At 36.5% G+C, this 23,690-nt stretch overlaps 1 non-coding gene across 1 annotated transcript; it reads left to right on the top strand.

The window, feature by feature from the left end:
• The first annotated feature begins 2,798 nt into the window (after positions 1-2,798).
• On the top strand, positions 2,799-2,904 carry LOC138396136 (U6 spliceosomal RNA). Its single transcript, XR_011235615.1, has one exon. It is a non-coding gene; the product is annotated as a U6 spliceosomal RNA (small nuclear RNA).
• The last annotated feature ends 20,786 nt before the right edge of the window (positions 2,905-23,690 follow it).

Raw genomic sequence — 23,690 nt, 5'->3', positions numbered from 1 at the left:
GCATATCCCAAAAGGAAAGATAAGTTTGCAAGAGAAGGAGACCGTTGTTTTCTTATATCATTTTCTCTATCATTGTAAAAGCAACACATGACTGTAATATAAGCACAAACAGTTCGGAATGTATAGAGGGTAATATCCTCCCGCATCCATCGTAATCCTACTCTGGAGCAGTTAAATACACATAAAGTTACGCACACACCTAACTATAGTTCATGTGCATCTTTCTTTTTAAGTACTTAAATTGGCTTCATGATGCATGGTACTATTTTATAAATATTAGTCCATTGTATGTATATACCATAACTTTAAGTAGAATTAAAAGTACTTGAATCTATGCAAGTTTTACATATTAATGGAAAAAATTACCCCTACTTCTGTGGAAACATCTAACAAGTTCCATCACCCCTTTCTCACTCGTAGCAGATACTCAGACTTCCACTACAGCAATAGATCTATTAAGCAATCTCTACATAACTGACTCATCAGATTAGCTAATGCTTTTCATTTCCTCACTAAAAATATAGAAATTGATAACCATGACACACTCAATACTCAAAGCTGCCAAGCTACTTTCCCCACTGGGTCTCTTCCGTTTCCACTAGTTTCCGAGAGTCAGTGACGTTTTCACCCAAACAAGTTTATGACAGTTTAACATGTTATTGTAATTATAGCACAAATTGAAGAAATACAAGTACTAAATATAGCTGTTTCTATAAAACTAAATTGAATTCTTTGGAAAACTTAATAAAGATGAATTACTAAAATAAAAGTGCCATGAAATCAGATATAGAAGAAAACCCTAAAAAGCATAGGGAAATCTACAAGAGCCTATAAGGATTATACACTCAGATTGCTTCACGGCTGCCTTCAAAACATTTATTTTAGTAAAGACATATAAATATATACAGAAAAATATTTCTCTGCACAGGACCAAAGTCGAGTGTTTCCCTAGGCATATCATAGGAAAGAGCTGAAGGGGTGTGGGAATATTTGTTTATTCTACAGGAAATACTCAAAAGATGAAACCTATTTTAGAAGCTATATAATTGATACAGTTTAAAAAAGAGAAAGCAGGCTGGGTGTGTTGGCTCACACTTGTAATCCTGGCACTCTGGGAAGCCGAGGTGGGAGGATCGCTTGTGGGCAGGAGTTCGAGATCAGCCTAAGCAAGAGCAAGACTCCCGTCTCTACTTAAAAAAAAAAAAAAAAAAAAAGGAAAGAATTAGCTGGACAACTAAAAATAGGAAAAAATTATATTAGCCAGGTGTGGTGGCATGTCATGGCCAATTTAAAGATATCAGAGTATGCATATTACAAGTTGTGAAATATACAACAGAGGCAGATTTAAGACAAGAATTTCCTATAGACAGAAAAGAATTTTCACTCCACTTCCCAGGAAGTGAATCAACAGACTGAAAAGTCTATGACATTAACTGGTCAGCCAGTCTTCCTCAGATTACAGCATGCCTTCCCTTGAATCTCAAAGGTATCTCAGAGGAATAAAATTTTGATATCACCAATGTGATAAGATATAAAGCAAACGCATATTAAATAAACTATATTATGTATTCAGTTTTATTTTATCTCTGACAATGTTAAAATTTTACACTTTTGTCAAGATAAATGCTAAAAACAGAGAAACATTATGATTGCTATCTCGTGGAGAGAAGGATCAATACCCCCTCATGTTGGCCCTCTACCAATCATTCTAGCCACACTACAGCTTTGACTCTCTCATAGCAACCATGGGCCGCAAGAGGTTTCAAAACACAAACGGCCAGAGGCAGCAAAATGTAGAGTAATGAGGGTAGAGAAACAGTCAGAACGTTGATGCCTCACAGACAGCAAAGCTATTTCTAGGGTATGAGTAATCAAGAGCAAGCATTTTGCAGAGAAGTGAAAGCTCCTTGGTAAATCAGTAATAAAAACTCAAATTCAAATGAAGCTGAGCAAAGGCTGATGATTGTCACTAATTCCATTATGAAAAAAATGAAAGTGTAGTATTGGCTGCTGAAAATTCATAATTATAGAAAGTAAATTAAACAAATTAATAGTCCAGGTCTGCTATACATAGTTCTTGTTGCATAGAAGATTTTTTTATTGTTTTATAAAATACTAACTTTAACAATCCCTCCATATATTCATCAAAGTTCTAATCCTTGAAGAAGAAAAAACAGGTGAGCAAATAAATTTGGATTTTAACAAGACTTGTCTGATAACCAACAAATCATTTGAAAATATAAAACTTTCATTAAAAATGGATTTTTGCTTAGGTAAATATGCACAATATCAATGTTCTGGGTTTTCTAGTCAGTGAGACAAAGAAAGGTTTATCAAATATATTAAGATGTAAATACTGGAAAGGAGGAGACAATGTTATTTGTAGAAAATGCTGCTGAAAGAACTGACTGACAAAACATTTCAGGTGTGCAGTTTTTCAATATGGCAAAAACATTATGCAATCTATTTCAGGAAATAATCTGAGCTCAAAAAATGACTTGCAATAACCAGAGATGTGAGCAAATATTTGTAGGAAGAATGTTTATAATAGATTTATTTCTCTAGTAAGAAAAAAAATAGGGTGTTCATTTTGGCAGTACATACAGACGATCTCCAACTTACAATGGTTGGACTTATGGTTTTTTGACTTTATGATGCCAGAAAAGTGATACACAATCAGTAGAAACTGCACTTCCTTCACCATGCTGGGCAGCAGCAGCCAGCCACAACACCCAGTCAGATATATGTTTTCAACACAATATTTTCAACTTACAATGGGTTTATCAAAAAGTAACCCCAGTATAAGTCAAGGAGCACCGTGCCAAAATGGGAACAATACAAAGAAGATTAGCATGGCCCCTGGATAAGGATGACACATAAATTTGTAAAGCATTCTATATGTTTCAACCCAAAGAGTTTACCAAGACACACAATAATCAAATTATCAAAAATCAAAGACAAAGAAAAACTTTTGAGAGCAACAAGAGTTAAGGAATACATTGCATACAAAGGTCTCTCAATACAACTATCAGTGGACTTCTTAGCAGAAACCCTGTAGGCTGAGGGAGAGCGGTATGATGCAGTCAAAATGTTGACGAAAAAAACCTCCCAACTAAGAATACTTTACCCAGAAAGTCAGTCTTTTAGAAATGAAAGAGAAATAAAAACCTTCCCAGATAAACAAAACCTAAGGGAGCTCATCACCACTAGGCCTGCCTTACAGGAATTGCTAAAGGGAATTTTGTTTCTTTAAGCTGAAACAAAAGGCTACTAATTAATAACATAAAACTTACAAAAGCACAAAACCCAATGGTAAGTAATACAAAGCAAAATTAAGAATACTCTAGGATTGTAATAATGGTATGTAAAGTAATTTTATCCCTAGTACAAGCGTTAAGAACAAAAAAATTATTAATAATAACCATCAGCTAAAACAAATTGTCAGGGGATACATATCATAAAGTGATGTAAGTTTAAACATCAAAAATGTAAAATGAGGGGAGAATAAAAGTAGAAAGTTGTATGAAATGAAAGTTTAGTTGTTATCTGCTTAAAATAGATTATTATAAATATAATATGTTCTATGTAAGATTCATTGTAACCAATCAGCAAAAATCTATAGGAAATGCACAAAACAAAAATAAAAAAGATTTGAAGCAGACCACTACAGAAAACCATCAAACCACAAAGGAAGATAGCAAGAAAGGAAGAAGCAAAGTACTTATCAAACAACCAGAGACAAAATTGCAGTAGTAAGTCCTTACTTGTCAATAAATACCATGAATGTAAATGAATGACATTCTCCAATAAAAAGACATACAGTGAATGAATAGATTTAAAAAAAGAACAATACCCAAATTATATGCACTTTATAAGAGATTCACCTCTTGTTTAAGGACATACATAAAATGAAACTGAGGGATGGAAAAAGATACTCTACACAAAAAGAAATCAAAAGAAAATAGGGATAGCAATACTTGGCAAAAAACTTAAGAGTAGGGAATACTTCCAAATTCTTTTGATACGGCCAGCATTACCATGATAACAAAGCCAAAAAAAGACATCCCAGGGGGAAAAAAAAACAAAACTACAGGCTAACATACTTGATGATCATATATGCAAATATCCTCAACAAATTACTAGCAAATAAAGTTCAACAACAGTGTAAAGGATCATTCATCATGATCAGGTGAAATTTTTCCCTGGGTTGCAAAGATAATTCAACATTCACAAATCAATAAATGTGATACACCACATTAACAGAATGAAAGACAAAATCATATCATTTTGTCAGAGGCAGAAAAATCATTTGACAAAATTCAATATCCTTTTATGATAAAAACACTCAAAAATTAGGTATAGGAGGACTATACATCAACATAATAAAGGCCACACATAAGCCCATAGCTAACATTATTCTCAATGGTGAAAAATTGGAACCCTTTCCTCTAATATCCAAAAGCAGACAAAAATTCCATCTCTCACTCTTCTATTCAACACGGTATTGGAAGCCCTTGCCAGAGAAATAAAGAAAGAGAAAGAAATAAAAGGCATCCAAATAGGAAAGGAAGAAGTAAAAACATTGCTACTTGCTGATGACATGCTTATATATAAGGACGTCACCAAAAAAACTGTTAGAGCTAATAAATTCAGTAAAGTCACAGAATACAAAATCAGCACACAAAAATTAGTAGCATTACTCTACCACTAACAATGAACTTTCCAAAAATAAATTAAGAGAGCAGTCTCATTTACAATAGCTACAAAAAAATTAAAATAAAATACTTAGGAATAAATGTAACCAAGGAGATGAAAGACCTAAACATTGAAAACTATAGATATTAAGAAATTGGAGACAAATAAATGGAAAGATATCCCATGCTTATAGATTGGAAGAATTGATATTGTTAAAATGTTTATACTACCCAAAGCAATCCACAGATTCAATGCAATCCTCATAAAATACCAATGGCATTCTTCACAGAAATAGAAAAAATAATCCTAAAATTTATATGGAACCACAAAAGACTCGAATAGCCAAAACAATCCTGAGAAAAAAGAAAAAAGCTGGAAGAATCACATTACCTGACTTCAAATTATATTGCAGAGATATACCAACCAAAACAGCATGGTACTGGCAAAGAAACAGACACATATACCAACGAAACAAAATAGAGAATCCAGAAATGAAATCATGCATTTATTGTCAACTCATTTTTGACAAAGGTTTCAAGAGTACACATTGGGGAAAGGACAGTCTCTTCAATAAAAGATGCTGAGAAAACCTGATATCTACATGCAGACGAGTAAAACTAGACTCCTATCTCTCACCATGTATAAAAATTAAATCAAAATTAATTGAAGTTAAATCTAAAACTGGAACCTGTGAAACTATTAGAAGAAAACATTGGGGAAATACTCCAAGACATTGTTCTGGGCAAAGATTTCTTAAGTAAAATCTTCTATGTACAAGCAATCAAAGCAACAAAGGGAAAATGGGATCACATCAAGCTAAAAAGTTTCTGAAAAGCAAAGAAACAACAAAGTGAAGAGACAACTCACAGAATGGGAGAAAATATTTGCAAACTACCATCTAACAAGAAACAAAAAACAAGTGATCTGATTTAAAAATGGGCAAAGTGTCTGAATAGACATTTCTCAAAGGAAGACACACAAGTGGCCAACAGGTATATGAAAAATGCCCAACATCACTGATCATCAGGAAAAGCAAAACTACAATGAGGTATCATCTCACTCCAGTTAAAATGGCTTTTATCCAAAAGACGGGCAATAACAAATGCTGGTGAGGGTATGGAGAAAGGGGAACCCCTGTACGCTGTTTGTAGGAATGTAAATTAGTAGAGCCACTAAGAATAGTATGGAGCTTCCTCAAAAAATTAAAAATACCATTGGTTTTTTGTGGCTGAGTAGAACGCCATGGTATACATATATCACGTTTTATTAATCCACTCATGTATGGATGGGCACTTGGGTTGTTTCCACATTTTTGCAATTGTGAATTGTGCTGCCATAAACATTCTAGTGCAGATGTCTTAGCCACAAAAAACAATGGTGATCTTGTATTATCCTGGATAGAGCTGGAGGCCATTCTACTAAGTGAACTATCACAAGGATAGAAAAACAAGCACCACATGTACTCACCATCAAATTGGTATTAACTGATTAACACTTAAGGGCACATATAGTAATAACATTCATTGGGTGTGGTGCAGATGGGAGAGAGGAAGAGGGGAAGGGTATATACACACACCTAATGGGTGTGGTGCGCACCATCTGAGGGATGGACATGCTTAAAGGTCCGACTCAGGTGAGGCAAAGGCAATATATGTAACCTAAACATTTGTACCCCCATAATATGCTGAAATAAAAAAAAAATTTTTTTAAACTAAAAATACCATATGATCCAGCAATCCCACTGCTGGATATAAATCCAAAAAAAAGGAAATAGGTATATAGAAGAGATATCTTTGCTCCCATGTTTACTGTAGCACTATTCACAAGATATGGAATCAACTAATTGTCCATCAAGGGATAAATGGGTTAAAAAATGTAGTACATATACCAAATGGAATATTTTCCACTATAAGAAATACTGACATTCTTCTCATTTGCAATTGGAAATTGGAGGACATTATGTTAAGTAGAATAAGCCAAGTACAGAAAGACAAATTTTGCAAGTTCTTACAAATATGTGGGAGCTAAAAACAAAATAAAATAAAATTGAACTCATGGAGATAGCAAGTAGGATGATGATGACCAGAGGCTGGGAAAGATAGTGAGGAGGGGGCGTAAACTGGGAGTGGCTAATGAGTATAAAGATATAATTAAAACAAATGCGATATAGTGTTTGCTAACTCAATAGGATGATTATAGTTAACAATAATTTATTTCTTACTTTAAAATATAGAGTGGAATTGGAATGTTCCTAACACAAAAAAGTAAAAAGTGCTTTAGGTGATAGATTGCCCAATTACCCTGATTTGATCACTATACATTGTATGCCTGTATTGAAATATCACATATACTCCATAAATATCCAGAACTATTAATATAATGTACTCATAATAATTAAAAATTTTAAAAACTTTTTAAAAAGGAAATATAGTATATATAAACAATGGAATATTATTCAGCCATAAAAAATGAAATCCTTGTATTTGCAATAACATGGATGGAACTGCAGGATATTGTGTTAAATGAAATAAGTAGGCACAGAAAAACAAATATCACATGTTCTCACTAATATGTGGGAGCTAAAAAAAATTGAACTCATGGAGACAGAGTAAATGATGGTTAGCAAGGGGTGGGAAGGGTAGTAAGGAGGGAGGAAGATAAAGAGGATAGTTAATGAGTACAAAAAGTCTGCTTTTTACCTGACAGTTTTATGTTGCTTCATTTCTTTGTGCTCTGGTTTGTGCTTTTTTAACATGAGGTATTAATACATGCCCTCTAGAGGTATTTTTAGGATTAAAGTAATAGAACACTTAGAACAGTGTCTTGCACATAAAAGTGTTCAATAACTATTTAGCAATCATTATCAATGTTATCAACATCATCCCCTTCATCATTAGAATGATGCAATACAATCCTATTTAGTAGATTCCAGAAAAAAAAATGTTATCTTTGCTAAGTAAAAGAGTAAGTTACACAATGCTGAGCACAAACAGAGAAAATAAAACAATTTTTTTTTTTTTTTTTTTTTTTTTTTTGAGACAGAGTCTCACTCTGTTACCCCGGCTAGAGTGAGTGCCGTGGCGTCAGCCTAGCTCACAGCAACCTCAAACTCCTGGGCTCAAGCGATCCTCCTGTCTCAGCCTCCCGAGTAGCTGGGACTACAGGCATGCACCACCATGCCCGGCTAATTTTTTCTGTATATATTTTTAGCTGTCCATATAATTTCTTTCTATTTTTAGTAGAGATGGGGTCTCGCTCTTGCTCAGGCTGGTCTCGAACTCCTGAGCTCAAACGATCCGCCCACCTCGGCCTCCCAGAGTGCTAGGATTACAGGCGTGAGCCACCGCGCCCGGCCTAATAAAACAATTTTTGAATCTGAGTAGAGGGTATACTGGAGCTCTCTGTATCAATCTTGCAAATTGTATGAAACTTTATGATTATATTAACATAAAAAGTTACTGGAAAAAATGAGTACAATGAATACCAATCCGAATTTGCACACATATCTCTCTATATATACCTGTGTATGCATATGTACATACATAAACATCATATGCCTGTTACTGTACCCAAAAAAGGATCCAGTCTAGGTCCACTGCCTGACACACAAAGAGCTAAGTATTGTAACAATGAGGATTGCCAAGGAAGAAAGGAATTTTAATGCAAAAGACTGTCAGGAGAACAGGAGAAATAATCTCAAGTCCATCTCTCTGACCAACCAAGGCAAGGGCTTTTATAGTGGGTTGTGGAATGCATGTCCGGTTGTGTGGGTTTGAAGTGATAAAGTCTTCAGGGGGGGCTCTGATTCAAGAATCAGCTGTTGGTGATGAATGGTGAGCCTTAGGAAGTCCTGTGGAGAGGCTAGTTAAGTCTGGTTGTTAGGCTTGACTGGTAAAGTTCCAGGTAACAAAAAATAACTTAGGAAGGGGATCATTTTGGAAGACTGATTACATGCACAAACATACATAGACAAAAATAAATAAGCTATCTCATCAATCAAGAGCAATTACAATGATGTGACTTGGAATAATTTCCTTTTTTGTGTTAGTTTGCTATTTTACAAATTTTTAAACAGATATAATTATGCTTAAAACAGAAAAATTGGAGTGTTAAAAAAGAAAATTAGAAACTCTTTTTATAGAAGTTTGCATAAATAATGGTCTCAAAATACAATTCAGCCCTATGTCTTTATACTTAAATGAAGAAATTCAAATAAGATGTTTCACATAATGTTCATTATTTGAGGAAGTTCGGAAAGTAGACACTCAAACTCATGAAGTTCAAGACTGAATAAATGTGTTACTGTGTATGAAGTTTTGCCTTCCAACTTATTTCGTACTCCAGAAGTTTACCTCACCCTCAGCCTTAAATAATCACTTGGCTAAAGGAGTCTGTGACTTGTAAAATGACTGACCGTCTTCACTGGATTAGATGAGGGTATATTCAAGTTTTTACATGGGGCAACTCTAATTATAAATTAACACATTGATCAGAGGAAGAGATTTGGTACTGAATAGGAAGATCAGATTATATGAAATTCCAGTAGTTCCTGCTAAAAACAAAAGGAGAATAGAAAAATCATCAGGAGTGAGGCAAAAAGAAGAAAGCCTGAGTTGGCAGAATCTCAACAAGCAAATTTAGGTTCTAAAGGAGTCCTTGTTGCCTGGTTCAGTTTTCTGATCAAAAGGGCTCCCTGGAGTGAAGAGAATAACCTCTTTCATCAAAATTTTGTTGAAAGTTTGTTTATTTTCTTCAAATAAGAAGGCTAATAAAGGTGACTGTCATTCTCCCAAATAGTGCAGAAAATACCAATATTCATGTTGCTGCAGAAAAATTTATATTGTCCCATAAATAAAAACACATTGCAGTATATGAATATATTTAAACATTTAACTTTTGGATCATTTTCCATATTCACCTGTTCCTCTGCTCTTGGATATAATAACCAGATAAATATTTAACAAAAACTTCAGAGTGAACTTGTTCCTAAAGGAAAAAAGTATTAATTACAAAAGTAATTCTGATTTACAAGAAGAGTCTTAGCACATAGAGTGACAGATGAAGAATTAAGCATTTTCTTCAATTCTGAATGTCTCAAAGAGATTTTAGTGCTGGGTCACAGCAGGAGAGATGTATTACCGCAATTGCTTTTGCTACAAATAATGGAATAGCAAGAGAAAAGTGCCATAAGCAAGAAGTAAAATTCCTTATCTCTCATAACAATAAGCGCCCAAGTAGGTGGTTCTAAGATTGGCTACTTCAGCAATTTGGTCTACAGAGGAGTCTACATTGGCTTCTCTGCTCTACTCACTGACACAGGTTAATTGCCACTTACTCAAGCAACACGTCCCAGGATAATGTGCAAAGACTGGCAGGACGAATTTGCTAACTTGGGTCCCTCTTCCAGGAAGCATCCAGCATACATCCTATTCCATCTCACTGACCAGGGTTTTATCCCACTTCCATACCGAACTAAACCAACCACTGCAAAGTGGGGAGGAATTATTTAATTGGCTTAGAATAATAAACGTTCAATGCCTGAGGTGCACAATGAGGAAGATGGAGATTCTGTTTACAAATAAGAAGGGGGATACTTGTAGGGTAGGCAGCCAGCAGTGTCTGCCCCAGGAGAGTTCCAGAAAGTGTAAGCTAAGCCAAAAGCCAAATTCTTTGCCGTCCTGTATGAGCCCCTATTCGCCTTCTCTGTTGCTTTGTCTGCTGCTGCCTGAATAAACCAAGCACTTACATAGTTTGTTTGTTTGTTTTTTTGTTAGACAGAGTCTCACTCTGTTGCCCGGGCTAGAGTGCCGTGCCGTCAGCCTAGCTCACAGCAACCTCAAACTCCTGGGCTCAAGTGATCCTCCTGCCTCAGCCTCCCGAGTAGCTGGGACTACAGGCATGCGCCACCACGCCCGGCTAATTTTTTCTATATATATATTTTTAGCTGTCCAAATAATTTCTTTCTATTTTTAGTAGAGACAAGGTCTCGCTCTTGCTCAGGCTGGTCTCGAACTCCTGAGCTCAAAAGATCCACCCGCCTCAGCCTCTCAGAGTGCTAAGATTACAGGAGTGAGCCACTGTGCCCGGCCCAAGCACTTATATTGATCTCATCTTTGAAAATTTGATTCGTTCATCCTATGTTGAATTTCTGACCACTTTCTTCCAATCACAATTATTTTTCATAAGCTTAGCTCACAAGCAGACTCATCTACCCCCTGTAGCAGAATGCATCCCTCCTTTCTCTAGCCTTCCATGGTTTGGAATTTCTCTATTTGGCACTGAGGCTTTTCTGCTTTGTGTCGGTTGCACGTCTCTCACCACACCGGAGTGAAAGCTTCTCGAAAACAGAATGGTGTCATATTCATCTTTTACGTGTGCTTCTGGTGCTTTCAATGTAAAAGGTATTTAATAAACACCTGTAGAATTCATTTAAAAAGTCATCTTTTTTAAACCATTCAGTAAAATTCCACGGTTGGAATGCTTTCTCTGAGAAGCAAAAAGAGTGCTCTTATGTGACTCATCACATCCTGCCCCGACTCTGCCCTTTTCCATTTATCAAGCTTTATTAAGTTTTTGTCTTTTTTGTGCCTACCGTAAAAATTTCTCCCCTCATTTAATAATACAACTTTCAAAATAAGTATCAGTTAAATCAAATATTGTGAACTCAAAAAGATAATATAGAACAAAAGTTTACATCTCTCTAATCAAATAAGAATGCTAACTTAAAATATCTCTGGAAAGGAGACACCCTAACCACTTGGTAAGTCACGTTTAACATTTGTTAATCAGGTAACTTTTCCTTTGACCTGGTCTAAATATTTCATATAGGATCTTGAAGCCCTTTCAATTTTATTCTGTCTGTAATAGAAATAAAACTAGAATCTTTGCATCTATGTAACTGTGATCAAGTTTTGTTTTATGTTTTAGTATGATTACTCAGCATCTTAACATTCTAGCTTGTTTATGGGATTCTCAAACTTACGAATCTTTTTTTTACTTTTTATTTTTAAATTTCAGAATAGTATGGGGGTACAAACATTTTGGTTACTTGTCTTGCCTTTGCACCGCCCAAGCCAGAGCTACAAGCGTGCCCATCTCCCCAGACAATGTGCTTCGCACCCATCAGTTGTGAATTTACCCATCCCGTCCGCCCTCCTCCCACCCGCCCAGCAGCAGATGAATGTTACTTCCATGTGTGCACGTAATGCTGATCAGTTAGTACCAATTTGATGGTGAGTACATGTGGTGCTTGTTTTTCCATTCTTGTGATACTTCACTTCAAAGAATGGTCTCTAGCTCCATCCAGGATAATACAAGAGGTATTAATTCACCATCGTTTTTTATGACTGAGTAGTATTCTATGGTATACATGTACCACATTTTATTAATCCAATCGTGTATTGATGGGCATTTGGATTATTTCCACATTTTTGCAATTGTGAATTGTGCTGCCATAAACATTCTAGTGTAGATGACATTTTTTTTCCTTTGTGTAGATATCCAGTAGCTGGATTGCTGGATCAAATGCTAGTTCTATTTTTAGATCTTTGAGGTATCTCCATATTACTTTCCACAGAAGTTGTACTAGTTTTCAGTCCCACCAGCCATGTTGGAGTGTTCCTATCTCTCCACATCCACTCCAACATTTATTGTTTGGGGACTTTTTGATAAAAGCCATTCTCACTGGGTTTAAGTGATATCTCATCGTGGTTTTGATTTGCATTTCCCTAATGATTAGAGATGTTGAGCAATTTTTTATATGTTTGTTGGCCATTATTCGTCTTCTTTTGAAAAAGTTTCTGTTAATGTCCTTTGCCAACTTTTTAATGGGGTTGATTTTTTCTTGTTGATTGTCCTAAGTTCTATATAGATTCTAGTTATTAGCCCTTTATCGGATGTGTAGCATGCAAATATTTTCACCCATTCTGTAGGTTGTCTATTCACTCTAATGATAGTTTCCTTGACTGTGCAGAAGCTTTTTAATTCGATCAGGTGCTATTTATTTATTTTTGTTGCTGCTGTGATTGCTTTGGGGGTCTTTTTCATAAATTCTTTGCCTAGGCAGACGTCTGTAAGAGTTTTCCCCAACATTTTCTTCTAGAATTCTTATGGTTTCATGTCTTAGGTTTAAGTCTGTTATCCATCATGAGTTGATTTTTTGTGAGAGGTGAGAGATGTGGATCTTGTTTCAGTCTTCTGTATGTTGCTATCCAAGAAATGAAATTTATGCATCTTAAAAGGAAGTAAAGCATGTCTTCCATACAGAAGTCAAAAAAAGCCAGATCTTCAAGATTTTAAACCTAGGCCAGCCAGTCAGATGCACTAGGTTGGACTGTGATTTGGCAGCTGGTGGCTCGGGGGAAATCTGGTCCTGGATGGCAGCAGTGGCAGTGGGCTCACCACTGGTGCCCAGTGGCCACAGGAGATGTTATAAGCTATGGGGTCCAGGGTTCAGAAATGTCAGCAGCAGGGTCCTCACAAGATTGTTCTGGGGGGCTGGCCTCTATTTCTTCCTGTTTCCCAAGATTGTTCCTCCAGCTTTCTTAGAAAATCTGCCAGCTTCCCAACACTCATTCAAACTCCTGCTATATGGGTGAGTCTCAGTTACTTGTAAGAACCATAACCAGTATTTTATATAAATACTACAGATACAAATGCTCATATTCATGGGGTACTGAACAGTCTCAAATTACTTTTAATCAATATTTCATTTGCACTTGAAAATTCCAAAGGTTTTCTTCCTTCCTTTCTTCTTTCTTTCTTCCTTTTTTGTCACTTATTTTTTGTTTCTTATTCATGAGGCTAGGGTAAAAAGTTCCAATAGTATTCTTTGTCTAAAAGTTTTCTACATCCTTTTAAAAGCATAAATTTAAAGTGGACATAGAACTCAGGTGAAGCTCTGTAAACGCTAAAGATTCAGTGTAATTACCGCTGACCTTCGAACATCCCCTACAGAGCAAATGGGATAAAGATGTTTTTAGTGCTTAAAAGGCCAACTGATTTCTCTCAGCCAGCTTTTAAGCAAACATGGCTTTGCATTTTTTTTAATATAATCATGTTCTGTAAATGATATTTTGGTCAACGGACTACATATATGACAGTGGTCCCATAAGATTATAATAGAGCTGAAAAATTCCTAACACCTAGTAACATCATAACACCTTAGTACAACACATTACTCACATGTTTGTGGTGATGCTGGTGTAAGCAAACCTACTGCGCTGCCAGTCATATAATACTACATACAATTATGTATAGTACATAATACTTGATAATAAAGACCACATTATTGGTGTATGTATTCACTATTCTTTTATTTGTTATTTTAGAGTGTACTTTTTCTACTTATTAAAAAAAAAAGTTAGGTCAGGCGAGGTGGCTCACGCCTGTAATCCTAGCACTCTGGGAGGCAGAGGCAGGAGGATTGCTCAAGGTCAGGAATTCGAGACCAGCCTGAGCAAGAGCGAGACCCCGTCTCTACTAAAAATATAGAAAGAAATTAACTGGACAACTAAAAATGTATATAGAAAAAATTAGCCGGGCATGGTGGCACATGCCTGTAGTCCCACCTACTCGGGAGGCTGAGGCAGGAGGATTGCTTGAGCCCAGGAGTTTGAGGTTGCTGTGAGCTAGGCTGACACCACTGCACTCTAGCCCAGGTGACAGAGTGAGACTCTGTCTCAAAAAAAAAAAAAAAAAAAAAGTTAACTATAAAACAGCCTCAGGCAAGTCCTTCAGGAGATATTCCAGAAGACATTGTTATTATAGGAAATGACAGCTCCGTGCATGTTATTGCCCTTTTAAACCTTCCGATGGGACAAGATGTGAAGGAGAAAGATGGTAATATTGGTGATTCTGATCCTATGTTAATGAGCATGTTTGTATCTTTTAACAAAAAAGTTTAAAAAGTAAAAAAGCATTTTAAAACTATAAAAACTTATAGAATAAGGATATAAAGAAAGAATATTTTTGTACAGCTGTACAATGTGTGTTCTAAGCTAAGTGTTATTATAAAAAAGTCAAAAAATTTAAAAAACTAAAAAGTGTATAAAGCAAAAAATTACAGTAAGCTAATGTTAATTTTATGATTAAAGTTTTTTTATAAAGTTAGTGTAGCCTAAGTGTACATTGTTTATAAAGTCTACAGTAGCATACAGTAATGTCCTAGGCCTTCACGTTCACTCACCACTCACTCACTAACTCAGCATAGCAACTTCCAGTCCTGCAAGCTCCACTTATGATAAGTGCCCTCTACAGGAGTACCACTTTTCTTTTTCTTTTATACTGTATTTTTTCTGTACCTTTTCTATGTTTAGATATGTTTTGATGCACAAATACTTGCCATTGTGTTACAACTGTCTACAGTATTCAGTAGAGTAACATGCTGTACAGGTTTGTAGCCTAGGAGAAACAGGCTATACCATACAGCCTATGTGTGTAGTAGGCTACACCATCTAGGTTTGTGTAAGCACACTGTATGATGTTTGCACAACAATGCAATCACCTAAGGACGCATTTATCTGAACATATCCCCATCACTCAATGATATGTAACTGTTTTACTTAATTTCAATAATGGGCATGGCATGTTATTTTGTTCCAGATATTCTACATATATCTTTATGTGTGGGAGTGTATGTTTTTGTACCAAATGCACTGTGTGAAATCTTTACTTTTCACCCTTATGCCTAAAGCACCTCAAAGAGCAACACATATTCCAGAAAATTAGTCTGGTTTTAATTCAGTGGAACACTGGATCCTCAAAAGAGCCCAGCTACTGCTCTCCAAATGAGAACCTTGCTGAATTGGTTGGAACTAAGAATTTTGATTTATCATAATGGTACACAAATCAATAATAAATTTCACTTGTCCTATCAAAATTATATGAGAAAACAAAATAATAAATTATTGTTGTAAAATGATCAGTAAAGCCCACAAAAAGACAAAGAGCTTATTGTCCATCTGGGGTCTCTCTCAAATCCAGGTGGCCCTCTCTCAGGGGCTGGGCAGTAGGTTCTCCGCTTGCCTCCCTCACCATGTTCCACCCCGCCCACAGCCAGCTCTCCCCTTCACGGCCTGCTCTGCAGCCTGAGTCTGACTTGCAGTTGGCATCTCCAGAGCTCCCTTGCTGTCCATCTTCATTCAAGCCAATGGAATTCACAGGCAGGACATAAGAGAGTGGGAGAAGAAAGAGGATGTGGTATTTCTGTCTTGTTCCTTCTCTGCTCTTAAGACCAACCTCTTAAAATAGCCACTTCCCTCTATGACCACAGCTTCAACTGGGCAGCCCCTCTTCAATGGCTCCAGCTTTCACTGGGCTCGTAACTCCATTACCTTTCCTAGTCTCTTTGGCCCAAGGGGTGGAAAGACTTCCTTTTTCTGTCTGTGAGCACTTCATCATCACCTGTATGTTCTTTTAACCCTGCTCCACATTCGGGCCAGTAGTCCCTTAATTAAATCTCTTCACTGGAACCCCCCGGGGTATATTTTATTTGCTATCACAACCCTGACTGCTTACAGGATGGAACTACCAGAGGCATTTAATATGAACCAAGGTCTCGTTTTCATCCTTTCAGCTCAGGAACCTGTCTTGTTAGCCTACTAGATTCATACTTTAGAAAACATGGAATCAAAGCTCAGGGAGGCATGATAAAATCAGAATAATTTATTAAAATATAATAATGGTATTGTTTGAGGATTGAAAGCCTGAGTCTTCCTGCTAGTTTACCTTTTCACTGTAGCATTTGCATGAGAAACCAACTTATAGCAAAAATATTCAAAAGTGTGCTTGGTAAGTCTAGATTCAGACTGTGGGGAGTTAATTATATTATTCAAATATTTGATAACCTTAGACTAACATAGCCTGGAGCCTCTTCTGTTGCCTCTATACTCTCCCGAGGCACAGGATAGTAGGCCAGGGTAGTCTATCCTCTGAAAATTGCCTCAATCTGCACTGCCAAAATTTATCTCTCTGACTCTCTTTTTACTGAATTTTCAAGGCAACAAATATGTCCCCCTACCCAACCCAATCCCCTTCCATATACACAATTATGATCAGTACATTTCTTCTTTAGAAATTTTTTTCACTTTTATAATCAAATCTTATGGGTTAAGAGCTATTCTGCCTTTATAAAGTGATCTTCATTCATTCACGCTTTCCACAAATATATGCTGACAATTTTCAATACATCTGGCAGATGCTAGGTTTGAGAATATACCCTGAAGAATAAATTTACTCTTACTCATTATATATTGGTTTCTTATTTTCAATGTCAGAAAGCAGTTACATTCTTCATCCCAAGCTCTTTAGGGACATCACATAACATTCTCCAACTACTAACAATACAGTTATTTCCTATATGAGTATCAAAGAATAACCTAATCAGTCACAGAGCAATATAAAAGGGAAAAAAAGAAAATGTTTACAGAACTGTTAGGGAGATAGCAAGGGATTCTGGGTATCCTAGGGATGAAAGTGGGTGTTATTGCCTTGGTGCAACTGCCCCACCTAGGAAGAAGGACAAGGGTAGACTCCAGGCCCCCATCTTGGTCCTGCCCCACCCTAATCCTACCCTGAGCAACTGCTATACCTGGGGAAGGAGAGAATACTCTACAAATCTGCCAATCATAACTTAGCACACCAGCTGCAAATGAATGCAGAGGACTCTAGCCCCCGGGCCAAGCAGCACAGATACCATGGAGTCCAGAAATTGACCTAAAACAACCCGCATGCATAGTCTAAGACTCAGGTCATGCAACTCCCACTGTCCAATCAAAGTGGTTCCATGGTGACCTCTGAGTCACAGGGAGGTCCCAATCTGGGCACTATAAAACAAGATGCAGACCATAACCAGGTCTTTTTTGCCCCTTCCTTTTGCTCTCCCTTTGCTGTGACAATGGGTCTGGTCATCATCTGTGGCATATGTATCATGTTCTTTAAACCTATATCTTGCTCTTGCTCTTGCTCTATAGTCCTATCTTTCTCTCCTCAATAAACCTCATTTTTGTGCTTGCTTAACTTTGGTGCATCTGGTCATTCTTCAACCATGAGCGAACCAAGAACTGACATTTCAGAGTGAAATATGACCGAACCATTTTAATATTCTAAATATCCTGAATTTTACCAACAAAATAATCATATTTGCTGATAATTTGACCAAGTTAAGATTTATTAGCCTTTTAAATTATGGTCTCCTGTTTATGCAATGTGTATGTACTGGTTGCAATTAGAAATCAGAGTGGTCCAGATCCAATTGTGAACTACTAAATCTGTCCCTTCCGTCTCCATCTCCACCTATGAAATTATCCTCCTTCAGTATGCCGTACTGCAACATGCACACCCACATACACAGCCAGTACTTTTTCCTTCTCTCTCCTCATCCAATACTCTTTACTAGCTTACCTGCTTCTCCTGCTCCTTTGTAATGCACTCCTCACTCAGCAGTGGAAATGATAACTTAAAAATGTAAATCTGATTAAGTCATTTCCTGGGTTTGAATTCCAGATCTGTCACTTTCTAACAGTTTGACCCGGGAAAGTTACTTTACTTTTCTGTGCCTCCACTTCCTCATCTATAAGGTAAAGACATTCATAGTACTTTCCTAACAGGATTGTTTTGAACATTAAATGAGTGAATGCATGAAAAATGTTTAAATGGAGGCCTGACATTTGTAAGCTAGCTATCATTTTATTGACAAAAGTGCTTTTTTCCTCCCATATTTCCTGTGACACCCAACTCAGGCAGCAGCTAGGATATTTTATGTTTATTGCTTCAGGGAAAAAATGGCATCAAAGAAAAGAGAAAGGGTCTTTTGAAATTCTTGGCAGAGGAATTCCTTTGAGAAGACATAAGACATTTTGAGTTTCAAAGCTTTCAGGGCATAAAATTTATACTGTAAACAAATGATTCGGAAAAAAAAAAAACCCACAAGTAAAAAAACGTAATCCCCAATCCCACATTAGATAAAAGTTCTCTGTTCAGGAGGGAGTCAAAGAGAACCCTGAGAAAAGGGCCCCAGGCCTTGTCCCCACTTGCTAAACTCAGGGAGGGAAAACACAAGTCTGGGTATGTTTGGGAACTCTGAGAACAATGAGGGATCCTGTGTCCTAAACAGGACCTGAGACAGTTGTAAAACCCCAATATTTTCTGAGCCACGCATGCTATGAGAGTAAGGAAGTAGAAAAAGCTGCATGTTCTATCTTAACAGAAGGGGACAAGAGATGTTGAGTTGGTAAGCTGTTCTCAGATCTTAGTGTGCTCTTGGCCAAAGAATGACCAGACACACACCGAAAGCAAGGAAAGCATGGAATGAAGTTTATTGAGAATGAGCAAGATGGGTTTATAGAGCAAGAGCAAGATACATTCATGACAGATGACAAATGGGCCCTGTCATAACAAGAGGCCCTGGTTATGGTCTGGGGTCCTGTTTTGTATTGTCTAGATTGGGCCTTCCACACCACTAAAACACTCGGATGGACAGTTAATGATGTGATAATTAGCCTTAGGTTACTCTAGGTCATTTTCCAGACGCTATTGTGTCTGGGCTCTCTGGCCCATGGGCTGGGGAATTCTCTGCATTCTTGTGCATATTGACAGGTGTTCCTCCTTTCTCTAGGTGTGGCAACTGATCAGAGCAGGGTCAAGGCGAGGCAGCACCAAGACAGGTTGCCTGCCCTTGTCCTTCTTCCCCAGGTGTGGCAATTCCTTAAGGCAGCACCAGGGCAGAGTGCATGCTTTTGTCCTGAGGAGAGCCGGATTTCCCTCACTATCTACCTAACATAAAGACCCCCTGAAGTTCCCCTCATCCCTGGGCTACCATAAGAGAGCAACCAAATATACCCTCTGTCTCCATGGGGACACAAACAGAAGAAAAGAGACATCTTCTGAATCCCTGTGGTTAAAGTGAGGGACAAGAAGCAGCAGCCTGCATGGGTCATAACCAAGGACCAGATGGAAAGAAATATGCCCCAACAGATGCCAATGTGGAGAAGTGGAATTGGCCACACCACTGCCCCCTCTCCCAAATACCTTGGCATGATACAAGAACCCCTCCCTGGATGACTAAGATTATCATATATTTTATGCTTAGCTAAAGGAGGTCTCAAAAAATTAAGTCCAGCTGTAGAAACATAAAACTATCTACGTGTCATGAATGCTTTCCTGTTGTTTTAAATTGAAAGCTTCTTCCCTAGCCCATAAGCACTGCTTGACCAGGCTCCTGTTTCTAACCTCGTCTCACGCCACTTTTTGTTCTTTGTCAGTACATGCCGGCCACACACTCCTCCTTTCTCTTTTGAGAACTGGAAAAACTCTTTTCCCAAGTATTGGGGGGCTCCTGTGCTCTTAAAATGTTTAGATCATTCTAAACCTTAGGATATCATCAAAACTGTCTTCTCCTGGAAGAAGCTTTTTCTGGCTTAAGAGTAAACTTCCTCATGTGTTCTCCATTTCATCATATTAATTTCACCCATTGTACTTAACAATTGTTTATTTATTTACTCATTAGTTTACTTATTAGATTTTTTCTAATCTCCTCGAGGCCTGGAATCTTTTCCATCTTGTTCTTTACAGCGTCTTCAGCATCTAGCACATTTCCTGGCATAGAGCATGCACTCAATAAATATTTGTTAAATGAATGAGTGAATTGTTTTCCTTTATCCAACAACAGTAGAGAAATTCACACTGTACTAACAGCGACTTAATATTCTGTCCTTTTCATTTTCAAAAAATTATTTTGAAAAGAAACCTTAAAGGATATTTTCTATCCCAAATATATAAAGTGTACTATGTGTTCAGAGATCCCCAAGGCCACCTTCAGATTCAGTGATTCACTAGAAAAACTCATAGAACTCAGCAAAGCTATTATACTCACAGATACAGTTTAGTATAGTCAAAGGATACAGATTAAAATCTGAAATGTGGAAACATAATATAGGTGGTGGCAATTGCCACTAAGAGAAAAATCAAAGTGAATCTCTGAAGGCCTAAAGTAAAAGAGAAAGTTGTTCGTGGGCCCGTAACTTGCAACCAGTCTCATACACTGTGTTGCACCAAGAGCATGTGCATGATCCAAAATAAATCTTTGCCACTAGAAATTTTGTGTTTATCTAATGTTGATCCAAACAGAATTTGACATAAGTTGTTTTTAATAATACAATCAATATAGAAGTAAAATGTCTACATATGCCAATGATGCAGCATATTGGGAATATTGGACAGATTTCAAGAACCCTGAAAGACATTCACTACCCCCAGTGTAGATGAATTTGGGGACTCAGTTGGAATCAGAAATGTGAGGTAAACAAAGATTTCAATCTGCCTGCCCTTGTGTCCCTTCCCCAGAGACACAGACCTATAATGTCCAGAGGACAAGACAGTTCTCTACATGCAGAAGCTCTGTTTGAAAATAACCAACACTATTTTACAACTCATTCCTTGACCCCTCTACTCTCATGTTTTATATTTCTTTGTCCATTCTTTTAGCTCCATTTAATACTATATAGGTAAAAGTATAAGAGAAACCAACAGTACATTATGGTTTGGGGTGTAAAGTTAACATTAGGAAGCAAGAGAAATGTTAAAAGTTATATAAATGACACAAAGAAAAAACTGGAGACTCCTTCAAACTGTTCCTGAATAAATTCTCTTATACATAAGATAATTAAGAATAGAGTAAGGATAATACTTAGTCTGGAAGGGTCACATTCAACAGATGTCCATTAACACTCTCACTTTGAGAGGAAGATGAATTGATCAACCAGCCTGAGATCAAACACTCATGATGATAAGAGAAGTAAATAGATTTTATCTTACTAATTTGTAATTACAGTAAATGACTATCAAGGACCTTCTCCTCTTCCAACTACCCTAACATCCCTTTCAACTGCATTACTCCCACTCATGTTATAGGATTTACCTCCTCTTGAATGAATAAATTAACACCACAAGCTAGACCTTGGATGAGAAAAAAAATGTGTTTTTTTTTTTAAGTGAATTAAGTAAGAAAAACATGTTAAGAGCAGAAATGCATCAGTAAAATACATAGACTCTGCACTGCAGATATCTGAATTACTGATATGGAAGACAAAAGTAAAATGTTTCTCTAAGGTCAAAGAAGAATAATTAAGAGAGGAAAACTACAAAAAAGAGTTGATAGAAGTAGGAGAGAGAGAGAAAGATTCAATCTACTAATTGGTATTGTTAAAAAGTAAGACAAAATAAATAAAGTAGAAAAAACAAAGGTACAATTGAATAAAAACTGTCCTGAATTTTTAGATCTAGGTCTGAGAAGTCTACACAGAGATTACTCTGAGTAGTTGGTGAGGCCACACTCTGGTGTCCACCCTCCAGAAAGTAGTCAACAAAATTTGGGCAATAAATGTACAATCACTGCAAGGTCTTTGGCCCATAAGAAGAGCTCAAATATTTCTTGATTTTCAAGCTCATTAAAAAATTTCATTAAAAATCAGACAAAAATTCATCAGATCTACATGTGTATCCTTGAACATAGTGTCATGAGAGAAGAATCAATGTCAGAAGCAAAAGGTGGTTAATGGGTACAAAAATATAGTTAGAAGGAATGCGTTCATAAGTTCTAGTATGTGATAACTCAGTAGGGAAACTATAGCGAATAATAATTTTTGTATATTTCAAATTATCCAAAAAAGAAGAACTGTAACATTCTCAACACAAAGAAAAGATAAATGTGTGAGGTTATATGTAATCCAACTACCCTGATTTGATCATTACATATTATATGCATGTATCAAAATACAGGTACCCCCAAAATATGTACCATTATATTATATATCAATAAGAACATTTTAAAAAGCAAAAAAATGAGATTATTTTAAAGCACTTAATGAGGGTCAGAGACTATAATAAGCATCAGTACATAGTTGATCATCATCATATTCATCACAGCTGTCTGAAAATGCTCTCAACATCAAAGCAGAAAAAAGAGAAGGAGATAAGTTTGCAAGTCATAAATAGAAGGCTGCCATCCATCTTTAGTTCTAAAGATCTCTTCAAGTTCCAAAGTGCCTTTGGGACAAAGGGCAAGAGTTTTCAAGACAGTTACTGTCATATGTGATTTATCTGAGAAAAAATAACTTCTTTGGTTGTACTGATGTTACTAATCAAAAAAAAAAAAAAAAAAAAAAAAACCTCAGGCTGACCTATGATACCCCTGCAATACAAAATGGCAAAGATATTGAGGCAAAATCTACATCAATTTAAGGGTAAAAAGTTGTGACCTGAAATCCTGCTCCCAACCAAGTTAATATAAATGTGCCAGAACAAAAGATATTCTGGGATGCTCAAGCCTTTAGAGAGTATACAACTCATATGCCCTTCCTAAAATAAAAACTTATTTCAAATAACGTTTCCTAAAGAAGGTGGTAAGTCAAATCAAAGTACTTTAGAGTGAAAATATCATGGCATTAAAGAAAAATTCCTAACCAAGACAAGAAATTAAAAAAGGAGAAATAAACATAAAGAAGCTAAATTCCCAGTGTTTGCAGATTAAATTATTGTCTTTCTGAAAAGCCCAGCATGATTAATAGAAAAATTATTTGAATAGATAGCTCACTAGAGGAGCCAGTTTAAATAACATATTTCCACACCTTTCTTTTACACCTGAAATAACAAGTTTTAAAAATCAGAGAAAAATAACCATTCCCAAAATAAGAAAGTCTATCAGATGCCTGGAAATAACAGAGCAACAAAATTATGAAAGGTATATGTATAAAACCACCAAAGTTATCAAGAAATATAAATGCTAACTTGAAATTGAGAACTATTCCATGTTTCTTAATGGAAAGGCTGAAGGAAATACAGATGAGCTCTTAAATACACTTAGAGAATGAAAACTTTTCTAAGCATAGCACTACAGGTAGAAACCACAAAGAAAAACACTGAAATATACAACAGTATTAAAATTTTAATATCTGTACATCCAAAAACCCTATAAACAAAATAAAATATACACACCAACC

Source organism: Eulemur rufifrons, chromosome 15 (genome assembly GCF_041146395.1).
Source record: "Eulemur rufifrons isolate Redbay chromosome 15, OSU_ERuf_1, whole genome shotgun sequence".
NCBI lineage: Eukaryota > Metazoa > Chordata > Mammalia > Primates > Lemuridae > Eulemur > Eulemur rufifrons.
Note: the sequence above shows the minus strand (reverse complement) of the source record. Positions and strands in the feature narration are given on the sequence as shown.